Source organism: Xenopus laevis, chromosome 3S (genome assembly GCF_017654675.1).
Source record: "Xenopus laevis strain J_2021 chromosome 3S, Xenopus_laevis_v10.1, whole genome shotgun sequence".
NCBI lineage: Eukaryota > Metazoa > Chordata > Amphibia > Anura > Pipidae > Xenopus > Xenopus laevis.
The window spans coordinates 70062464-70088009 of NC_054376.1; the positions used below are offsets into that span (position 1 = coordinate 70062464).

The 25546-nt window shown below is 35.9% G+C and overlaps 1 protein-coding gene across 1 annotated transcript in view; it reads right to left on the reverse strand.

Annotated features, from left to right (window-relative positions):
* The window catches only part of grm3.S (glutamate receptor, metabotropic 3 S homeolog), a 108299-nt gene extending 95709 nt beyond the window's left edge, over positions 1-12590 (reverse strand). Inside the window, exon 1 of the mRNA XM_018255744.2 lies at positions 11897-12590. The gene's annotated coding sequence lies outside the window, so the exon portion shown is untranslated. The remainder of the gene's footprint in view (positions 1-11896) is intronic.
* Positions 12591-25546: the final 12956 nt, after the last annotated feature.

Genomic DNA, 25546 nt, shown 5'->3' on the forward strand with positions numbered 1-25546 from the left:
ATATTTTTTTCACTGTTCTTGGGAGTAAATGCTTTAGCGAGACTATTTTATCAGCAAAATAAACACCGTGGAATGATTAGTAGCACTGTAATGTTTCCTAAAATATGCTTTGAATTACTCTTCAGCTTTTACAATGCTTTTCTCCACTCCTCCTTTCTTTTTCATTTGTTCCCTTTATTTCTATGAACCAGTTTGCTGTGATTAATCCCTACATTCAGGTTTTTTAGTAGCGTGGGCTATATTTTGGGTGCACTATAACCAAACAAAATTCCACAAATTTCTATTCTACATTTCTTATTAAAATTTTGAAGTCAATCATAACATAAACTTTCAGCAGATAGGGATAATCTAGATATCTGGAAATCTTAAAGGAAGTTGCTCCCATCTTTCTAAACAGGTAAGAACAGTTGATCCGAGGTGGATCAATACAAGTGGGAAGAACAGAGACTATCACTGGGGGTGTCTCACTTAATGAGAAACACTAAACAGGTTCTTGCAGGAATGCAATACAGCAGGGGTGCCCAAAAGGTAGATCAGGATCTACCAGTAGACCTTCATCTGGTGATTAGTAGATATCAAGACACTGTCCACAAACAGCTTGTCTTAATCATCCTCCTGTTTCATTCTTTTCATTCAGATATTTTTTATGTTAAGGTTACAGGAGAAATAGTTGTTTGTTGAATATAGCAATATACACTTTCCTATTAATCAGTAGTTAAGAAATATTTTCCATGGAACATAATGCTAACAATGCTTTTATGGATGTAGATCATAATGGCACAACATCACTAAAAGTAGACCTCACAGTAACGCAAAGTAAAGTAAAATATGGGCACTCCTGCAATACAAGTATGTATGCATGGGACCTGGGGTTTTCCAGATAAAGGATCTTTCCATAATTCGGATCTTCATATCTTAAGTCTGTTAGAAAACCAAGTAAACATTAAATAACCCAATAAGGATTAATTATTTAGGATCAAGTACAAGGTACTGTTTTATAGAAAAAATAAATCACTTTTAAAAATGTGGATTATTTGGATAAAATGGAGTCTATGGGAAACAGCCTTTCGTAATTTGGAGCTTTCTAGGTTTCCGGATAATGGATTCCATAGCTGTATACAGAATTAATTTTTAAAATGAAAATATGAAAAGAATAGGTCTTAGAATTTAAGCCTCCGAATTTGGGATATTGTTAAAATCCAAGCATCATAACAAATGAAAGTACGGGGAAACTAAATTAAAAACGTACGTTAAATTCAGATTTTAATATGTTATGAAAACTGGACATTTCTGAAATTGCTATTTAACTGGTGTCATAATTGTATTTTACAAGGCTTTTAAAAAGTTTAGATACAGGTATGGGACCTGCTGAGGTCCTGGGGTTTTCTGGATAATGGTTAGAAATTTCATGGTTAACATGATAGACCAGGGTGTATTTATCCCATGAGCCACAGTGACAAAGTATCATTATCTGGTAGCAAAATTGTAAGTTCCCCTAGAATTGGGCTGCTGTTCATACTGTATGTGAAACAGGGTTACGGATGTTAACATGGGATGTACAACAGACCATCTCATCTCACATATTATTTACAGTAAGTGTTGTTACAATATACTGAAGCTTCAGAATGTGCAGTACCATTTGTTCTGAGAGAAAAAATAGATAGAACTGATCTGTGACTTTTATTTTTAACATCACTACTTGTTTGGTCTAGTGGGAGGCTTTAGCAGCACATGGCTTACTGTTCACATCTTTCAACTCAAATGCAAGTATTGATGCTTGTCTTTCTTTCTTTGAACATTTTGTGTTATTTCAGCGTTACGGGTGAGAATGTAATAATAGTACAGGTGCCAGAAATGACTACATTCTGAAGATTAGAGCAATTGCATCATATTTTAATGCATCAGCTATAATTGGGTCTGGTGCAATGCAAATAATTTCTGTAATTATGCTGTAATTGTGGGAAAAACATGTCAAATTGCATTTGAAATTGTACTTTGTACACTGTGCTTGTGCTTGTAATCAAACCCTAATATCCCCCCCCCCAGTATACTGTAGGTGCAATATGTATCTTTGCAACTGCTTAATATTCATCTGTACATAAGCAATGTGGTTCATTCATTTTCTCATAATGGTTACTTGTAAAAATGGACAACCATCCTTTGACCACAAAGTCTCTTAAAAGTTTAATAAAAATGCAATGTAATTGACTAAATGTACTGTATATATACACTGTACTTAAAGGAGTAAGGGGATCTATAAGATAAGGACTCATTAGAGGTCATTCAAGTCCACTACCGCAGTTTTGACCTTTGAATGTGGGAAGCACTGTTTGTAAACCTCTACTTTAGTACTTTAGTACTTTATAAAATAATATACATATTACACTGTATATGTAGGCTGTTAGTTTAGCAATGTTTGCAGCCCCAAATTTGTTATTTTGCATTACCATATAGTTAATATAAAATAAAGAAAGCAAACCAACCAAGAATCTAGCTAAAGATGTCACAAATGTAGGAAATGTACATTTCAGAGGTTAAAATGATATACAAAATTATCACAATACGGTCATTTTATTGGCCCAGACAATCAAGAACCATATAAGAAAATGTTTTTTAATGTAAGTCCTAAAAATCAGCAGTTTATGGATGGTGTGCTGGATATAACAACTAAATATTTTCTGGGCAGAACTAGTTCCCAGCCTTTGTTAGCAAAACAACAAAATAGAAAAATATACTTACGATTTCAATGTTCCTTATTAATCATTTACATGTCTTTATATAAGATAACAATACATGGGGGCAAATTCACTAACGGCGACTGCTTCGCCACACTCCACGCCACTTCACTAGGCGCAAATTCGTTACCACTGTGCTAATTCACTGAAATGCAAAGTTGCGTCTCAGTAGCCTAATGCTGGCAAATTTTTTTCGCTAGTGTTATTTTGGCAGTGTGAGCATTTTATAGCAAATTTTCGATTGCGTTCATTTCTAACCTAGCACTCTTGCGCTTAGGTTAATTTGAATAGGGCATGCACTTATAAATCGTATGGACGTCTTTAATAGTAAAGTGGTTGCAATTTTTTGAAGTTGCCACTTTTTAAAACAAATTTACAACAATGAGCCATAATAAAGACAGAAGAGATACTCTAATACATAGACATGACTAGTGATGGGCGAATTTGCGCCGGCGGCGTCTCGTTTTTGACACTGGCCTCTGTTTTTTTGATGCCGGCATCCCTTTTTTTTCGACGCCGGCGACAAATTTTGGACGCTGGCGAATTTTCGCCAGCGAATTTTTGTGGGCGTTTCGCAAATTTATTCGCTGGAGGCGAATCGTGCGAATTCGCACCGGGCAAATAAATTCGCCCATCACTAGACATGACCCCACCCTTATATAAATGTGGCATGCCCCTCAAATTAGTTAAAAATTTGTTCACACATAAGTCTTTAAGAGTTTGGACTTTTGAACGCCATCCCGCTTTGAAAAAAGAAAATTCGCCAGCTTTTTTGACAATTTTAATGCACACAGGATTGAAGAAGATTTTGCTTCATTTATCAGTTTGCCTGGTCTGAGGTGGCGAAGTAAACTCTGGCGAAAGAGGTAACGTTCAGTAAAATTCAAACGGTACCAAATTTGCAGAGCAACAACCGTTTGCCAGAGCGAAAAGTCACTTGACGATAGAGTGCGAACGAATGCTAGTGACGGTCTCATTCAATAACGAATGGTCCTCTATGCCTGGATGCAGCCTATGGGACTCTCCCATTTTCCTTTCATAAACACAGGCTGCTCAATGCAGGCAGTGCAGTGTTTATCAGGGAAATTCAGAATTCTGCTTTTTGTTTAGGGGTTGGTGCAATCTGCAGAAAATAGGGTGGATTGCTCTAGTTTTATTGCATTTTGCACCCTGAACTTATTGTGTATGGTGTATAATTTTTCCTGATCATAATCTTTTTTCTTCATTTTATATTGCAGTATAAGGGCTGTTAAAAGAAAGCTGATGCATGGGTAGAAGCTGAATTTATAATTTATATACAGACAGAGGGCAATTGTTATCTGAGATTTTCACATGCCTGTGGATTACACATCCATCTTCTATTATAAAGTATAGTCTGTGTCTGACCTTTGCTGCTGCCATTGATAATGCACAGATGAATTCAGTACAGGTATGGGAAATGTTATCCAGAATGCTCAGGGCCTGCGGTTTTCCAGATAACAGATCTTTCCGTAATTTGGATCTTTATACCTTTAATCTAGTAGAAAATAATGTAAATGTTAAATCAACCCAATTGACTGGTTTTGCTTCCAATAAGGATCAATTATATGTTAGTTTGGAGCAGGTACTGTTCTGTTATTACAGAGAAAAAGTAAATATTTTTTGGATAAAATGGAGTATATGGGAGATGACCTTTCCATAATTCAGAGCTTTCTGGATAACAGGTTACGGATTCCATACCTGAATTTGGTGGCTGGAATCTATAGTTCCAGAACACATAGAGAACTGAAGGTTAGTTATCTGTGCATAAAACGTAAATGCTAAGTTAAATAAAACACAACAAGCAATAAAGTAAGAATTAAAACAACATAGTTTATCTGATCTTCCTAACCAAATTTGAGATGTCTTGAGTTTACAGACAAACCTAATATTGTAATTCATGGTTTGCAATGATCCCTAAGCTTAGCTTCTCAAAAGCATACCAGAGAACACTGAGCATGTGTGGTGTCCTGATACTTCTAATACAATCCAAAATGGTGAGCTCCTACAACACCACTGAAGGACTGGATTGTTACTTTTGGGCTGCTGAACCTTTAGGTTGATGCAGTAAGGTCAGTATCTAAAATACAGCATTTGTAGCCATTTTTGTTTTTTGGGTTTGGTTCTCCTTTAATATTGCATGTCACCATGCCACAGTAGACCTCACATATGGACAAATGTGCAAACTCAAATTATATCAACTACATTGTTCTACTAGCTTAGGTGTGCATTATATGCAGTTATCGGTGTAAGCTAGGTAGATAAAAAGGGCAATTACTGTTATTATTTATTATGTGTCACATATATAGGGCTGACACGTTTTTTCTATTATCATATAAAACACTGAAATCTTTTTACTGTGTTGTCATAAAATTATAATGGTTTACACCTCTTAGGAATTCTTTTAGGCGAAAACCCTCAAGTACTGTATATTGTAAAAACACTTTAGTAAATCGAAGAACAAGTTACGCTTAGGAAAAAATAAACAGCCAGAATATATGGTTTGTCTCAAACCTGATTTTTAATTTAAGTAGGAAAATAGACAATAACCCATTTTACTCAAATTCACCCAAAACAAAATATATGACCAATTTAAATAAATCATGTAGTGTACTTCAACCAAAACGCAAACTTAAATAATTCCTCATCATGAAGAAACATATTCACCTTCTAATACTGGAATCTGAATATTAGGAAATTGTGCACACGATACTTATACAACTGAATAGATACAGAGAGATGTTATCATTCAGAGCATAGATTTCACGATTCCCTTATGATACAAACTCATGGATTCTTCAAGACATGGTGTGCTTCTCTGCCTTGCATTACTTTTTCTTTTCCTTGCATGCGGTTTTCCCAGTTGTGTCTGCACACAGACATCAATGAGACAGAGAGGGAAGAATGTATGTATCTGAAATTCACTGAGAGAGACCTGTGAAGTTCTGCTGTTGCTCTATGAATACTTTATACCTTCTCAGCCGGTCATTTTTCTCTGATACATTTTGTCATTTAGTTACTGGAGTAAATCTAATTTATATGAATTTAAATTATTTAAATACAACCATGTGCATCCCAGATGTTCAATATTCTATTGTTATTCCATACAAATATACTATAATTGTGAACAATTCATTTATATTTTTGTACACCTAAATAAATTGACAAAGGGTTATATTGTTGTTTGGTTCAATGCAATCGCATCCTGTAGTTGCCTCCAGACATTAAAGGGCATATTTTTCAAGGGTCGAATTGAAAACTAAAATTTTTAGGTTATTTTAGTATAAAAAAATAACTAGTATAAACTAGGGAGTAGTCAAAATTTTAACAGAATTTGAAAAAAAATTGAAAATTGATCATGTACTATCTCTTTAGAAATTCCACTTTGACTATTTGCCATCTAAAACCTGCCAAATTGCTGTTTTAGCCTATGGGGGACCTCCTAGAACCAATTTGGAGTCATTTGGTGAACTTTGAAAATCAACGTTTTTTGGGGAAAAAACTTTTAATCAAATACAGTCCGAATTTGATACGAATTATCGAATGCAGCCTATTCACCCAATGTTAAAAAATGTAATTTTTTTTTATTTGAATTTCGAGTTGATGGGAGTTTAAAATAACTCCCATCAACTCGAAATTCAACCCTTGATAAATCTGCCCCTAAGTGCTTTCATTGTGAATGTAGATGTGAACCCTGGTTCAAATCTCAGGGTCAAATGCTTGTCACCTCAGACAAGCTATTTTATTTCTTGTAGTCCCAGCATACTTAATGCATCCAAAAAAGGTTGCCTTAATTGTTGCAAAGTGCATTCTGTCCTCTGAGACCAAAGTGCTACATAAATCAAATATTGTTACTTATTCCATTGGGAATTGTGTTTTTACATTTTCCTGAAACCAAGTAGCACACTAACTTAAGACATCAAGGGCTGTGTTTCCAACATAAATGGAGAAAATAATTATTGGTATATTTTTTCGAATAAAGAAAATAGAATACAAAATATTACCCCACAGCAGGCAATCACTCAAGTCTTTCTTCAAAATCATTTTAAACTGAGGAGCTTGCGCAATAACTCAACTATTACATTTTTATTATCGCACAAACTATGAAAGGAAAAAAAACAGTTTAGTGAGAAAATGTGTGACATATGTAGATATCTTGTAACTCCATGTTACATGGACCTGATAGCATTGGAGTAATATATATTACTTGCCTCATGCCATGGATGTGTTCACTTATTCTTAATTGCCTGTAGTTGCAGCAGTAGTAAAATTAACCAATGCGCTTAAAACATCACAAAATTAGGTTTTAGCACCATATAATGTAATTACAAAGAAATTAAATAGGCAATACAATCATTGCATACCATCATTGAAGCCTCTGAGAGTTGTTGACACATGACATTTACAGTCTTATGATACCAGAAGATACCTTTCACATAAGTACAAGCAAAAATGCTGTTAAAATATAATTATTACTGCTAATAATAATGATATTGTGCTCTTTGGTATGTAATATATTTTAGTACAGGTATAGAATCCATTTTCCGGAAATCCGGTATCCAGAAAGGTCCGAATAACGGGAAGGCCATCTCCCGTAGTCTCCATTTTTAAAAATGATTTCCCTTTTCACTGTAATAAAAAAAATGCCTTGTATTTCATCCAAACTAATATATAATTAATCCTTACCAGTGGTAAAACAACCATTAGGTTGAAATAACATTCAGAGGCATATTAATATTAGTCCAACAGTAAGGACCAGTATGGACTTAACTATAGCTTGTTTTGCAATACAATCATCAAGGTTTACTTTTACTATTGTCCTAACCACAATGCATTCCTTGCTATAAAAAAAATGCAAAAAGTAATGTTTGACCTATTATTCTGGAAAAGGAACCTCTATGGTATTAGTCAGTGTTCAGAAATACATCAACTGTGCAAACTAACTACACTGGTTTTAGATTTGGTACACTTGCACAGAAAAGCATTCTACCTAATGGGAAATTGTACTGTACCTGAAAGTAGTCTTTCATTCCTGGCACGTGTAATTCTTTAGCTAGTGCATACTTTATTTACACACACACACACACATATATATATATATATAAGTGGACATTGTTCCACGTTGGAGGCTGCCGGGTCGATGCAGGGTTTATCTGTATGCTACACATACTCATTGCTGGTGGGCCGCTCCCTGATGGTTTCGCTGCCCGGCTCATACAAATCGTGGGGATATGAGCATGTTATTTTCCACTACCCCGCGGACTGGCCGCACAGTTAACGCATAGATATGGGTGGCTTTATACCTTTAAACATCCCCCAGTAACACTGACTATTGATGTAAACAGAGAATCTATTACAATTTCTTGAGATGCGGATTGGAACTGTGCACTGTGCAGGACACTGGGACTTGGTCATATTCTATATAACTTTAATAATATTTTATACAACTTTAATAATATTTTCACCTGCATATATATAGACTTTTTTTGCATACATAATTTCGATGTACTTTTTGTTTTTTTGTTTGTTTTTTGGGTTTATTTAGACAACAGGGTGGTCTTAAGGAACACTGGATGAATATCCGTATTACGCTAATATGTCAATATTGGAATCACGCTAATATGTTATGTCATAGACATGCACCAAGGGTTAAAACAAGTGAATTGGTGATTTGGGATTTCCTCCTACACAGATGCAGTCATGACACATTGACATTGGGAACTTTTTAGGTGAATATGGAGGACTGATCACTGGGCATGTAGGGTTAATTATTACACACAAATTGTCTTTACGCACGCTACACGTTTTTGGCCCGTTAATCTCATGATAAGTAGGAATAGACTTAAATGGGGGTCTCTAGATAGCTGAAAGGGTGTGAGATCCACTATGGATGCTTCCATACCGGATAATAGGTCCTAAGTCACATAGCAGGGAAGCATACAAGCGTGATTTTCTATACATTAGTAAGTCTCTATTATTTTATATTTTTTTATTATTCCCTAGGGGTACAACGAGTGGTAGCTTTTATACTGAACATATAGGATGGACTGAGCTCCAGAGCAGGCCTGTCAACTGTGCTCATTATTTTCTGTGTAAACTTTTTGCAACATTGTTCAACACTGTGACAAATATAGTGACAAGTGAGAGTAAAAGTAGTATATTGAAACAATGTTACATTACATGATGATTTTAACAGTTAGTAAGTAATATTTTCTTATATAGAGATTATTAACAATAATGCTATTTATATTTGTGCTATGCACTTTTTAATATATTTATTGAGATGTTAGTAGTGATATTTAAATTGGCAGTGATGTTCTGGTGATGTAATCAATACGTCTGTTTCTATTTGTCTAGATTCCCGCCAATTCTTGTATTTAAGGCATTCTCATAAACAATTTGATACTTTGAGAAAGGCCTCGGAGGAGGCCGAAACGTCAGACTCGCATGTTTTAATAAAACTTTTTTGACAGTATTTAAGACCTGAGAGTGCGGATCCTTCTCTTGCTTGGTATATATATATATATATATATATATATATATATATATATATATATATATATATATATATATATATATATATATATATATATATATATTCCACGGGGCTACCAGCACTCACGACAAAGTTAGTAAGTATGCCTGGGTGCAGAAACTACAACATTTCCACAATACCTCCAAAAGAATCTGCACTCTCAGGACTTATAGATGAATAAAATTGGTCTTTATTTACAAAACTTCAGTCTTGAAGTTCTGTAAATAAAGACCAATTTTATTCATCTATAAGTCCTGAGAGTGCGGATTCTTTTGGAGGTAATATATATATATATATATATATATATATATATATATATATATATATATATATATATGTGTGTGTGTGTATATTGTCTAGGAGTTGCCATATTGTTTTCCTTGCTTTGGTCTTATTAGAAATTATTAATCTCTTATACAAACATTATGATGGACCAATGCTACTTTGGTTCTTTCTTGTAATAATTTTACACTAAGGGGCAGATTTATCAAGGGTCGAAGTACAAATTCGAATTTTGAATTTTTTAGTTTTTTAATGGCCAAAACTGTCAAATTCGACTAGAGAATTGATAAAATTCAATTCCAGATTTTTTAGATTTGAATTAGATTTTTGAAATTTACCATACACTGGCCCTAAGAACTCAAATGCAACTATTCGCCACCTTAAACCTGCTGAATTGTTATTTTGACCTATGGAGGACGTCCTCGGTTCAATTTAGAGTTGTTTTCAGCCTTCTTGTAATTCGTTGATCCTATTCACGCGAGTATCAAAAATTTGATTTTTTAATAAATTGCAGTTGGTCGAATTTTGAGTTAATGGCAGTTTAGAATAACTCATGGAATTCACACTGTATACTGGTGCTTTCAAATCCTAACACCTTCGCAAATTTTTTTGAAATTGTAGTTTATTCCCTGCAACGTTCACCCTTCTCCCGGGTGGGTCCGGGTGCAACCGCCCCTAAGTATTGCTCAGACATGGGACTTCTTGTTTTACTCCATATAATAAGCAATTTAAAAACAATTCATTACTGGTCAGTATAATATTACTTAAAAAAGTAAAAGGCTTTTATGACAGCATGACGCAAACATTTTTAAGGTATTATTGCTACCAATGGTAATTGGTGTGGTCTATCTGTTTGAATAACTTATTGCAATATATAGTATCTATTAAATGGAACTTATTGTTAAAAATTAACAAATATACAAGAATTTTACATGTTATAATTGTACTATGCTGGTTTATTACTATATACAATAACAGACAAAATATGGCATACCCATGAGAGCCAATATCCAGCTGTCATGTACTAAAAATTCTGCTCAGCAACAAATAATTTATCACAACCAATATGAACATTTTTTTTTAGCAGATATTGCTGTGCTTAGAGTTTGCATAAAGTATATCAAGATTTTAACATCTTGGGGGGGAGGGGTTTTCTGAGGCTGTCAGTATAATAGTCTCAAGGCTTAATTTACTTACCATGATATTGCAGAAAGAATTACTCTGAATACACTGAATATATATATATTCTCATTAGAATAATATAATAATCTCTGTTTGCTATTTTAGAAAGGCACATGTTTACTAGATGGCAATGCTCATGGTGATAAATGACTGTCCCTGCAACCAAATCACTTAATAAATTAGTTCATCATTGTATCAGACTCACCACTTCTTACATCAGTGCAATTAGCCTTTACAGAAAGCTGAAGGTAATGAACATTTGTAATTGTAGACACATGTTGCCCTGTCAAGGATTATCAGTGCATGGAATCTACTTATTCTCATACTTGGTCTCTTTATGAATTCCCTTCGGAGAATTTGGAGACACTGTTGCTCTCCTGCTAGGAATTAAATGCTTTTGTTTCTTTCAGTTTCATTTGTTAATATACCTGTGACAGCTTTCTGCTGCTTTTCAGACACTGCTCAGCATGATGTCTGCAAGGGTCAGGTGAAACCAAGAGCAGGAGCAGTCCCAGAACATTCCTTTGCAGTTGGTTTAAGGACACCAGAGCAAACGTAATTAATTTAATTTATGTATCTGTGTTTACATTTCTAACTTTCAGGCTATTATCATTCATAACATATTTTAGTTACATTCAGTCATATCCGCTACAGGCATATTTCTATTACTTGAACTTATATTATGTGCCACTTAATATAATTATTTACAAACTATTTCCAATACCTGACCAATAAGATCAGTAGCTAAGATATCTTGCTGCATCTACAGTAACGAGTAGTTTAAAAAATTTTACTAGTCACATAGCAAATAACTTCAAGGAGAATAATATACAGTTATGATATCATTACCAATGCATCAAACTTTATTATGTCAGAAAAAAAATGCATACATTGATTTTTCTCCCAGTAAGACAGGCATGCTTGCTCAATGAGTTAGCATTGATCTTTAATGATTTTACCTTTTACAAACCCTGCAGCGTTCATTACATTTATGAGTATGGTCTTGATATCTGATTTAATTTCCTTTTTAAGATAACGATAACCCCCCTCCCCCTGGGACCATGCACAGAAGACACATGAGTAATTCCATAAATCTTGGATAAAATCGTACACAAAGTAATTAGACTAAAAACACAGATCTTACCTTGTAAATGTAGCAGAATACAAACATGCCACAGAGAGCATAATCCCTGCCATCCAGGAGCTGAGCAAACTACCATCAGATGCACGTTAAAGTTCAAATGCCTACACATAACACACAGCACTTTGAATTCCCCTTTTAGCAGGCTTTCCTTACACTTTCATTGTTTCTGATCCAGCAGGTCCTTTTCAGCATTTGGATGCCTGGAATGCTTTTCTTCCTCTTCTTTATATTTCAAGCACCAGTTAACTAGAGCTTCAGTGTGCCAGGAATATAGACTTTTGTTTTGCCTTAATATTTTTTTCCTAGAACAGTTCCCATCATCTGTTCTTTGCTACCGACCATTTCATTAAAATGTTTTTTTCCCTGTGAGGATGATCCAGTTCCTTTTAATTAGAAGTATATTGCAGCAGTGAAAGGTGAATTGTTAGTCTGATGAATTTTGCCATTCAGATAGCCCCTTTTCTAAGTTTGATGAATCTTTGCTTCTGGCAAAGCTTCTGGACAATTAGTCCTTGGAGTAGCCTCCTGCCCCCATGCTGTGACTTAATGAGAGGACACACTTTCTGCTCTCACAGCAACTTAGTTGAATGGTGCAATACAGGACTGATGATGATTTCCTTTAACAGCTCCCAAACAGCAACAAAGCTCTTCACAGCTGCAAAGCTGCTGCTCTACACAGTAACAAGCTAGATCCTAACATCACCTTCCACACCAAACCATTGGTAACACCCACTGTGACGTCACCTATCATTCAGACAGCTCCCAGTATAAAGATATGAAGCAGTGTCTCAGCAAGATCAGATCCTGCTTTTTTAATTATTCAGAACAACCACATGACTATATTACTTTTTCACACATGTCCCAGCTGGATAAAGCAAAGAAAAGGAAAGAACATTGTGCTATACTGTGAGCTGATTCTGAGTACAGTTTAGATTCACACATAAAAGAAGCATCTTATCTAACAAGATATACAACGTAAAGCTCAATAAAACCCATGCATAAGAAGGCATTTAGCACGGCGCACATGATTATTTATGTGATGACTGCAGCATGCAATTATGTAATGAAATTAAGTAGCTGCCGCTAAGTGCAGACAGGATTTTTTTTTATTTCGTGTGAAAGTATTCCTCAGCATTTTGCGGTGCCTGTGCTTATTTTTTCAAGTACAGGACTAAAAAACAGCATGCATTCAAGGAAGTGAATTTTTACATTGACTTTGCTATAATTGGTACTATTCAATGCAACGCAAAGCAGGCAAAATCATTTTTTTTTCACCAGTCAGCAATTTTAATTGAATGCATATCTGATCCACTGAATTGAAAGCTAGTTGTGGAGAGTCAGAGTCAAACACTATTTGGTGGGATCCAATGGATAGCGTTGATCGAAAAAGTGCTTTGAATATTAGCTCCAATGGAAAATCATAGGGCAGGAGCACTCACAAGAAAATATGTCATTATGTGGGGATAGTGTAGAGATTTAGCTTTAAAGAACTTTGTAGTAATATTCTTGTTGTCCAGTTCCATGTCCCATGGGCTTTAAGATGGGGTTGGTGGGTAAGGGTACAAATGTATAAAATTTAAATAAGACAGTGTTGTTTTCAGGTTATCTTGCCTTGTGCAAATGGACAAGCAGTTGCATAACCATGGGGTGGTGGATTGGTTTCTCCAATACCCAGTGAAGTATTTGAACAACAGTGTCACACATTTGTGTGTGTGAGGTGGTGGGAATACATTTATCTTATTTCTTGAGCTCTGACTACCTCCATATCATCAGCATGATGGAAAAAGAATGTGTGTGCTTGCCAAGACACAAAGATTAGAATTAACAGGGTGAGTGTATTTCATTAATCCAATTACCACCTTGCAAAAGTTTTGAATTTTGGTGTTTTTGTCCTCTCCTTCACACACTATATCACACACCTGCCTGTGGTGAGAAAGAATAGAGTCTATCCTTTGTGTCGCATTAGGCCTGAAACGCCACAACATATTTGTGAATTATAACAAATAAAACAAAAATAACAAGGGCAAAATCTAAAAATGTCCTGTTTTGACTTTAATCAGCTAGAGTTTTGATGGGCAATGCCATGACATATAGTACCCATGGGCCACCCAGCAATTAAACAAATTACTCGTAATTCTAGAGTAGTTGTGCTAGTGAAAATGCAAGCATTAATTAATTAATGTAATTATTACATTTCATTCAAACACATGCTCACTTGAACGACATAAATGTTCATGAAATATTAAAAGAAAAAAAAGATATATATTTAGTAATATAAAACTATAAAAAGTAACAGAATGAGCCATTAAAGTGAAAAACAAAATGAATCATGGGAGCATCCATAAAGGAGTGATTCAATATAAAACAGAAGAGCCCAATTACTTTTAAAATCTGAACTTCCTGTTTCAGAATGTGGAGAACAGGCGGTGGTTTAATGACCTTAACTTCCCAAAGGGTATACCAACAGGGTTCAAAATGCTGCTTTCAAATTATTCATGTGTTATTCTGCAGCTCATCAGTTTGAAATTTAAATATGAGACATAGATTCTGATTGTGTACTCTGTGGGGAAGTTAATGATTGATGATGACGACTCTAAGGGCTCTTAAGGTAGCCATATACTGCCATGTTGCTAAGTTCAACCTGGGCTTTACAGTTCCGTGCAATGCAGTGGGTATAGTTGCTCTTGCATATAATGGGTTGTGTTAATTCATGTGTTCCCTTGCAGTAGAATGCATTTAAAATCCACCTCCATAGAGGAGCACATGATGATATGCTCATATGTAAAAGTCTGATGGGCAAATATAATAAAAAGAGCAACATTTGCTACTGGTCTAATCACCTGTAGCAACCAATCAGCAGAAAGCATCTATTGTTCACCTGTTTAAAAACAAACATTTTATTGGTTGCTGTGGCTTTCTGCACCTTGCCAAAAGTAGTGCCTTATTTACAAATGAGGTGTAAGGGCTTTAACTCACAAGCTTTTTTTCGTGCGCTTCCCTGCGTTCAGTTTTAATGCATTCAACCACAAGGGACGCATGTAAGTGCCGGCTGCAAGTGGAATGCAGCAAGTGGAATCCAGCTTCCCTGCGTTCAGTTTTAATGCATTCAACTACAAGGGAGGCAGGTAAGTGCCGGTTGCAAGTGGAATGCAGCATGTTGCATTATATTATGATTTTTAAGTAGCACTTTAGAAACAATGACACTAGCGTAAAACACAGCAAAAATCCAGTTCCCTTCAAGTGTTAATCAGCTTACTTCTACTACCTTGTTACAGGAATCATATAGATTCTGCTTTAAAATACATTATCATATATCCAGTTTTTATCCAGAGGAAGGCAAAAAAAGCCAGCTGGAAGCCAGTGCCAATTATACCTCAAGAGGGAAAAAGTTCCTTCCTGACCCCGTGACGATCGGAAACATTCCCTGGATCAAGCATTTAACATTCATTTAACTAATACCATGCAAACTCTCACGTTTATACTGTATAAGAGTACCGAAACCACAATATAACAGTGCATGTTGTGTGTAGCACCATGGTCCTAGAGGAACGTTGTTCGTTTCACTGTGTACTGTACAAACATATATGAATGAAATGACAATAAACCCACTCTTGACTCTTGACTTTGCATGCAGGAAAACATCCAAATTTGGTTATTAGTAGATAAAATGAGAACATAAAGAAGAGAAATGCCTGATATTTTACAAGATATGCAAAAAAAGGGGAGGGTGGGATGCTTCTACCTGCTCAGAAGATAAGGAAGTGAGCTGCTTCTTCCCCTGACATCACATCCCTGCCTTTCTCCGCCCCCCAGCCTGGCATTCCCCTGCCTTAACTCATTCCTTCTCACCCAATCACAGCTACATCTGATTCTGCCAATCTTTAAACAAAAACCAGTGTAATTTAGCTGCTGGTCATTTGGACTCCTTGTCATGCAGACCCTGTGTTTATAGCTCAAGGGCTTTAGTTTTTTTATGCAAAAAAGTTTTTTGGTAGAGATTTATTTAAACACGGGGAGAACTTACATCTGTCAGGGCTGTGATCTGTACCTTGTATCAGATATTTAATCTGGCAAAAATGCAGACCACAGATTACAGTTCTAGAAGGGCTAGGCAGAATTGATTTGTACAGGGTTGTCTTAGGGCATCAATTCTTACATAGTTAAATTGGGTTGAAAAAATACCAAAGTCCTTCAAGTTTAACCCCTCCAAATGAAACCCTGCATCCATACATACACACACTGACAATGATTCCTCCAAACACTCATATAAAATATATATACCCATATCTATACTAACTAATTTGTTTAGTATTGCTATAGCCTTGGGTACTATACTTATCCAAGAAATTACCTAAGCCACTTTAAAAAGCATTAACAGAATCAGCCATCACAACAACATCCGGCAGGACATTCTAATACCTCGCTGCCCTCACTGTGAAAAAACACTTATGCTGCTTTAACTGAAAATTATTTTCCTCTAATCTAAAGGGGGACTCTGGTGTGATGGTCCTCTTTATGCGTAAAAGGGTCCCCTGCTATTTGTCTCTTTTGCATCCCTTACTTCTCCTACATGTGCATCTTGCCCAGGGATTTTAGGACATTTGAGTTCTAACCCTGTTTGTGGTACAACATTGGTTAGGGCCCAGTCTCACCTCACAACTAAACATACTGCATTTTCATACAATGTATAAAAGCACAGCAATATCTAGGATGGTGTTCCAAGTGAGAAAATAGACATTTTCTTGAAATTTGCATTTGCTTTTCTATTCTCAGAGTCACTGGGGCATTCCTATGACCATACATCCAATTACTTTTTGCCTCAGATTGCCATGTTAGGATATTCTGTTTTGTTTAAACTCCATTGCACTCATGTTGTTTATAATAAGGTTCCACCTTTGTGTCTCCTCATTCCATCTTCTGGGTATTTTCTAAATTACTTGCGTTTTGCAAACAAGATTAGAGTTCCAGTACAGGGGCCATAGGATTTTTTTTTGTTCATAATGAGGCTCTGATTAATAATGAGTTCTAAAAAAATGCATATCATTTTCTTGCTAAGAAAAATGTGAGAACTGCAAAGCAAGCTATGCAAGAATTCTACTATTCCTCATTACATTCCTCATGACAATTCAATAATATATGGGTGCATTCGGGTGTGCACAAATAGCTGCAGTCCTCAAATCTGTGTTTTTGAGTGAGAGACTTGCTGTTGCCTTTGCTAGTCCTGCAACTGCCTTAGCCAGCACTATATTGGTGAAGAATGGTGGGGTTTAGATACCCTTCCTTGCCCTCATGATGACCTGAATCTTGTGCCTCATTCAGTCATTCATCATCAGGGCCCTGTCCTTACACCTGCCCTAAGGGTGATTACAAACTTTTTCGTATCTAAATAATGAGAATGTTTTATTAATAAATAATATTTTTAACATTACATGTTGGCCTAAGTGGCTCCTTGGTTGTACTTACCCCTATTTAGATATATCTATTCTTTTCATTTTTTCCTGAAGATGTGGGCATTGCTATACCTGGGCACCTATAAATCTCAGCACACTCACCAGTTAGCTCTAGTAGCTCATCTGTATCTTCCACTGGCATCTGAAGTGTCAACTTCTAAACCATGTCCTGCTATATCATCAAATAGAGAACCACAATTTCATCTATGATAGAGGGACAATTGTTTGGCTTGTAGGTGCTTTATGAATCAATGCCCCGTTCAGTTCAAACATAGTTACATAGTTAGGTTGGGTTGAAAAAAGACCAAAGTCCATCAAGTTCAACCCCTCCAAATGAAACCCAGTGTCCATATATACACAGACACACCGACCCTCCATACACTCACATACACTCACATAAAATGCACACACCAATATCTATACTAAATGTAAATTTTAGTATCACAAAAGCCTATGATATTATGCTTGTCCAAGAAATTATCCAAGCCACTTTAAAATAATTAACAGAATCAGTCATATTGTCTCTGAGCATGCCAGGGTAGGCTATATTATTTTACTAATGACAGACAAGGCAGTAGCTTTTGCATACTCACCCAGGGGAATGAACACTGCCCTTGACAAAGATGCCAACATGTTTCTGAAGATGGCTTTTTGCACCTCTATCTTTGATGGACCAGGCCACGTGAGGGTGGCCTCCTCACTAATCATTCAGACCCATCAGAGCAATAACAATGCCAGGCAGTATATACTTTGCTTTTGTGCTCATACTACTGTAGCTTAAAATGAGGCATTAGTGGTTGCATTCTAGCAGGGTTTGTTGGATAAATTAATGATTTGACCATCTAGCTGGAGGATTTGATTGCTTGCTGCATAACGGGTGACACCCATTTTCTAGAATGTCAGACTGAGGAGGAGCATGATAAACACTTTTAACTTATATTAGCCTCACGCTTCTAATTACTTTTTGGTTTCTCCTGCTACTACATCTACTTTCTCGCAATATGAGGTGCAGATTGGAGGGACATGTCTCATTGAGCAGAAGAAGCTTCACAGATGTTCTGCTGGGTTGAATCTATTGTGGTGGTAAAGCAGACTTTTTTACTGTCTTATATTTATAAACTTACTAATAGGATATGACATCATCACCATACTCTGGCACATTTAAGTCTATTAGGGGCCAATGAATTCATTTGATGGCTCCACTATACCTCTTTTGCTCAATAGCAGCTCACGGTCCCCCACACTTTTAAGTTAAGTTTTAAACCATAAACTTTGAATCTGAGTGTCCCTTTCCCACATAATGTTTGGAAACCAACAATTTAGTATTACCCCTTTTAATAGTTGATCTATGTTGTGATATATGTACAGTATCTATATCTGCAAAGTAGTATCCCTATCTCTGTTTTTGGTATCCCTCCTTTTACTCCTCCTTTGGCCCTATCCAAGGCTTATACAGGGTAACCACTAGGAACTAGGAATTTCTCATACATATCTTGTAATCTGACTCACTCACCAACCTCTCTACTCAAGAAAATTAGATAACTTGTTTGATATTTCTGCCACAATAAAAACATTTTGTGCAACCAAGACCTAAATTGATGTTAATTTACTTAGAGTCCTTCTTTGAGCAATTTTGCAGTTTATATTGAATTTCTGTATTTAGCAATTTATTAAATATTAGCAGTTTCAGACTGCTACTACCAGGCTGCTGGCACAACAGTTTTTTCTGCAAGTCAGAACTCTACAGTTAACTCTGAGTAACTTTATATTAATTGGGTTTAGATCCCCCCTAATTATTTGACGAATAACATTAAATGCTTACCATATTAACCAAAACAGATCCACCTTCCATCTACTAATAATTATAGTTTACATATTTAATGCATTATTCTAGAAATTGAAATGTATTTACTTTGACATGCATTTTTTAACTAAAATTAATTTATTTCTGAAAACTCATTTTTCAGTCTACCCAAGTGCAATGTTATTCATGTATATTTAATGTGCTGATCATACTGTAGTAGGTCATACACAGAACATTTGTTCATGTCTTTAATGCCCTTGGATGGTTAACACTGTCGCACAATGCACTACAAAGAAATATGTGATTTTACTTGCAAATATGAACAAACCATTCAATTTCCATCAGGAAGTGAAGCAAGAAACAATTAGGGTTTCAGACCAAAATCTGAAAATCCAACTTTCTCTCATAGTTTATTAAAAAAAAACCTGACCAAACTCCCATGCCTGATTTTAGCTTATTTATTAATAAAAAAAAACTTAAAAAAATCTAGTGAAAACCGAATTGCTCAATTTTTTTGAGTTATTTCACGAAAGTTGGATTTTCTGGCATCATTGGGACTTCTCACATTGACTTATATGCAACCTCGACAGGCCTGAGTTGCCGGATTTTCTGATTCTGACTTTTCCATCCTCTGGGTTTAATACATTCCGAAAGATTTGTGATTTTTTAAAAGTCCGTTTTTTTAAAAATAAAAATCACAAATTTTTCGTGATTTTTACATTCGGAGTTATATTCGGAGTAAATAACCCCCTTAATAATGGATTCATGGAGTGCTAATATGCTTTCTGGGTATTAGACAAAGTCTTTAATATTGCTGTCATGTGCACTATAAAATGTGTAATAAAAATCCCTGCTTTTTCATTATGTGGATTCTCAGTAAATTACATTTTGTGAAACTGAAATATAAAATATGCAGTCAACACATATTTTGCAGTGTTACTGAATGACCTAGAAGTACGTTTAAATAAAACACGAGACTTGTAATAAATGAAAAACGCAATATTTTCTTCAAGATTTTGTTTCGTCACTTACTTCTTAGACAAAATATTCCACAAAAATAATTTATGCTCCAAAGCATATTTGGTACAAATTATATAGTTGCTTCTTGTCTTTCTTTTGGCATTAAACAGACCTTGCATAACTGAACCACGCTGCTGACAATATTTCGTTAAGATTTAAAAATATTAGTATTTCATTTATTAAAGATACAGTAACCAAAATTGTGTTACCACAGTAATACCAAAATGTAAAAAAGATATTACATTTAAACTATACATCACATCTGTTTGTCCAGCAGCAATCCAAATTTGTATAAGAAAGTGTCTCATCTTCTACAGTACTTGTGCTGCAGTGAGCCATGCATAATATTTGAACTTGCTTGTCACCAGTTAAGCTATTTAGAATAAAATGGTTTTAAAGCGATACTGACACGTTCCTATAATAATCATAGGAACGTGTCAGTATCAAGTAGTTGCAGGACCCGGAATAGTTCCCCTGAAAGCCACCCCAGCCCCGCAAACCTTTGCGCAAGCCGTTGACACAGCTTACTGATCTTCTGCCTTGCTTCGGTGACATTGGGCTGGGGGCGAATCGACCCCTCCTTTTTTCATTCATAATTAGCCTATGGACGGATCACACCACCCCCAGCCCAGCGTCACTGAAACAGCACAAAAGATCTTTTAGCAGGGTCGGGTCAATGCAGGTTCGCGGGGCTGAGGGCAGCTTTGAGGGGGACTTTGAGGTGAACTAGTCCGGGTACAGCAACTACTTGATACTGACATGTTCCTATGATTTTTATAGGAACATGTCATTATCGCTTTAATACTTATCTGCTATATATAACTTGAATGGCTGCTTCATATTTATATAATTTATATAACAACTTCTGAAGGTAACAATTTTATTAAAAACAGGGTAATGGCATATTACATTCAAATTTACAGCATTGTATGATGAAGCAATTTTAGTTTTTGGTTTTACTGGACAAATGTAACGTATTTTACTTTTTATAGCAGGAAAACATGTGCTTTTACTGATGGCATGGGAGGTACCATTGCCAGGCAAATGCTATTTTGAGATAATTTATTTTAATAGTATTTCAACACTGATTTCACTCATCTTTTTGGATCTATATCAAATGAGTGTCTTATTTTTAATAAAGAGGGTTGTGCTTCCAAAACCACAGGCTAAATTTTGGGTAATTCAGAAGATGCATTCTGCAGATTCCTTTTATCCTATGTTTACCCATTCAGGAAAGGGTTATTGTACACAATATACATTTTTGCATTTTTCAAAAGTCACCTTCACATCTCTGAGCATCACATTCCAATCTGTACAGTATTTCAGAAATTACAGGAAAAGTATATTGACATAAATTTCAATGGGAAAAAAACACAGTTATTTGCGAAAAATCTGTGCCAAGCAATCTGTTTATGTATATGCAAATGAGTGCAATTTTTACACTCATTTTGTTTCCATTCTGTTTTATGAGGGCACTTTAACTGACAATATGTTTCATTGTTTATGAAGGATTTTGAATTACTGTATACCCCAATTAGAGATTACAGTATTTGACATGAACTTGTTTTAGCTTTGTAAAACTCTATAAAATACAAACAGTTATAGGATCTATTTTCTAGAAACCCCTTATCCAAAATGCTCTGGATTTATGGCATTACTATAAGGTATTTAAACAAGCAAACGTCAAATCCAAATAAGTCACAGTTTTGGGCAACAAATCGGAAAAAATACGTACAATTTGGATTTTTACATGATTTTATCAAGTCTTTTCCAGCACAAGAAATTTTTGTGAAAATGTATTGATAAATAGGGGGGGGGGGAGTCTGTGGGGGTTTGGTCCCAGAGGTTTTCAGAAAATAGTAAGAAAATCTCAGATTTTTACAAATAACCCTCTAAGTGATGAACACATTTTATTGTAAGGCATAGATGTGTAGCATCCATTGATGTCAATGTATTTTGCAAATTTTCACTACATTGCCAACAAAGCAAAATGGGACAGATTCACTCATCACTACCCATATATCTAAAAAAGCCTGGGTCCCAAGTATATTGCATAGTAATAAACATAACCTGTATATAGAATTATACTTTTTTGTAGCTGTTATTTAGTTTAACTGCAGTCAGCCCCTTCTGCAAAAATAGATGAGGATATGAGACATATATAATGGTGTTTTTTATTGTCAGAGGGCTAATCTACTGTTCATGTTCCATGTATAGTGCACCAGCCCTTATTGCATGTTTCATGTTGTTTTACTTCTGAAGCATATCAAAATAAAAGTGCTTGTGGTAACTAAATTGGTAACTTAATTATGCCTTTTAACATTTAGCCTACCTTTATTTATCCTTTGCTGCACTTCATATCTAGCATCTATAAGAGATTTTCACTCCAGACTAGCAAATAGACTGTTAAATAATCTCAGTATCAGTTCCACCTAGTTTTGCTCTTTTAGGCAGGATACGGCATACAGCAGCTATCTTTACAGTCTGAGGTGTAAAACTGCAGCCATGGAAACAGGTACTGAGAAAATCCTTAACACAGGGTATCAAGGCTGTAAAGCTATAACCTTTAAGAACTGAGATCACTGAAAAAATGTAGGCTATTAAAAAAGCTATTTTGTCCCTAGAAAAGAAAGGAAAAATATGTCTTGCTATTTATGAAGCAGCATAATGACAGTTACTTTACTCTATATGATCTATTTATACATGCTGTTACTGTAAACAGATATGTTTAAGCTTTGGGGGATATGCATATTACAGATTGTCACTGAACTATGAAAATAACTTAGAATGTAGAATAATAATTACTGGTTAATATAGTGTCTGGAATGAAGAAACAGAACATGCACCGAGTATGGTTTTATTGGAATTGCTAAATTGGCTACAAATATTTGGGCTTGTTTATGAATGGAGAGCAAAACAATCTCTCATCAAGGCTGTCAAGCATTTTTCAGCAAGGTATTCAAGTCATTGACCTGCACACTTTGACCTGACTTGTGCTCTGATAAAATTCAATCACTCTTTACTGCTGTACTGCAAGTTGGAGTGATATCACCCCCTCCCTCCCCCCCCAGCAGCCAAACAACAGAACAACGGGAAGGTAACCAGATAGCAGTCACCTAACACAAGATAACAGCTCCCTGGTAGATCTAAGAACAACACTCAATAGTAAAAACCCATGTCTCACTGAGACACATTCAGTTACATTGAGAAGGAAAAATAGCAGCCTGCCAGAAAGCATTTCTTTCCTAAAGTGCAGGCACAAGTCACATGACCAGGGGCAGCTGGGAAATTGATAAAATGTCTAGCCCCATGTCAGATTTCAAAATTGAATATAAAAAAAATCTGTTTGTTCTTTTGAGAAATGGATTTCAGTGCAGAATTCTGCTGGAGCAGCACTATTAACTGATGCATTTTGAAAATAACATGTTTTCCGATGACAGGATCCTTTTAATATATAAAGTAGATATTTTTTGCTATTGGATCATCCAACATTTCTGACCTTCATGTTTAATACAGGGCAGTTTAATAGATGCTATTGCTGCCCTCTCTACTACTGCCAACTTGTGTCTCATGTAGCACTTCTTTGTGTATGGGCGATTAGTATTAAAGTCAAGCCAGAAGCCTGAGACAGCTGCATGGATAAGCACTTGCCCCAAACCAACTATGTATACAGCTAATTAGCTATTACATTTATGCAGCATGCATCTGTGTCTTCTATGCCTATGGCCACCCTGCTGCCATGAAGATATAATTGTTTGTGTGACAATTGCATTGGTTAATGATCTATGCAAAGGGTCCTGTGACTATAAGCTTTCCAGCATGGATATCAGAAATTTTCTGAGCAATTGGCGAACCAGATATGCAGGACAATCTGGTTAGGAACCTATGTCCATTAATCAATGTACCAGTTGAGGTACAAAGAGTTTGTAATTTATTTTCTCACCAATACATTGTCATAAGTGCAGTGAGATTGTAGAATGCCCTTCTGGGTGATGTTGTGATGGCAGATTCTATTTGATTTCTTGAACAAGCATAATATCAAAGGCTATTGTTATACTAAAATCTACAATTAGTATAGATATTGGTATTTAAACTTTATATATACTGTATATGTGAGTGTATAGATAGGTCAGTATTCAGTAAGTACGTGTATATAAGTGCACATAGGGAGGGGTTGAACTTGATGGACTTAGTCTTTTTAAACCCAACTTAACTATGTAACTATAAGCACTTTGTCTGAACCCCCTGAATGTACATTCGATGCAGTTATATGTGTGTGTTTAGGGTAACTATGTTGAAGTAAAGAATGTTCACAAAGCCTTGTTGTTTCCAGTGCATTGCAATCAAACTGTCTCCCAAAATATTTCCATGGAAAAACAGATACAGTAGGTATGTTGTGCTATGGTCCCAGGAGGTAGGAGTTTGGAGTGAGGCCTCCTTATGCTTTCACTTGCCCACCTCAGCAGCTGGGGTGGCCGGCATGGCAGGGGAGGCCCGTTCACTCCAGCGGAGTAGGCAAGCATTCCCGGGTTGGTAATGTTGTTTTTTTTAATGTTGTTATTTAACTATTTAACCTGTTAAACTTGTTGTGTTAATAAAGCTGTGGCCTTTTCACATCCACCCTGGACTGTGTGAGTGTAATTCTTGGGGAGTATAAATAAAGGAGGTAAGTGGCAAGGAATTGGTAAGTGGGAATGAGTAGGTTCAACAGCTAGATGCCTTTACACTGCCCTGGTCAAATATTTAAAAGGCAAATGGAAAAATATAATAAAACCTGCAAAGTCTGGTACATGTCTAATCATCTTTAGCAACCAATTAGCAGAATTCATTAGTTTTAAAGAAAACTTATCGGTTGCTATGAGATACTGCCCCTGGGCAAACGTAATACTTTTATTATGAATTGGGGAAGGAATCTCACTGAAAAGCAGAACATTATCTGAACTCCACATATTTTGGTGTCACATTGCACAGATTATTTACTCAGAAAGCATGGGTGCAGCATCCCAAGACAATCACAACTCATGTAGCATGCTGCACTTGTTTTGAATGATACTCTACTGTATGTACAACACAACATTGGGGCCTGAGTTCAGACGTTCCATGTATATTGAGGTGCGAATTTGGGGCGTCTATTTTGCAAAACAGCAAAAAATTCATGAAACGGGGCCAGCGTCTCGTTTTTGACGCTGGTGTCCGTTTTTTGACGCCAGTGTCCATTTTTTTTACCACGAATTTTCGATGCAGTTTTGCGAATTTATTCAGCGACGGCAAATCGCGCAAATTCGCTGTGAATTCACGCCTGGCAAATTAATTCTCCCATCACTATCCATGTAATATCAACATGCCCTTATAGCCTTGTGTTTTGTGCTTAAGAGG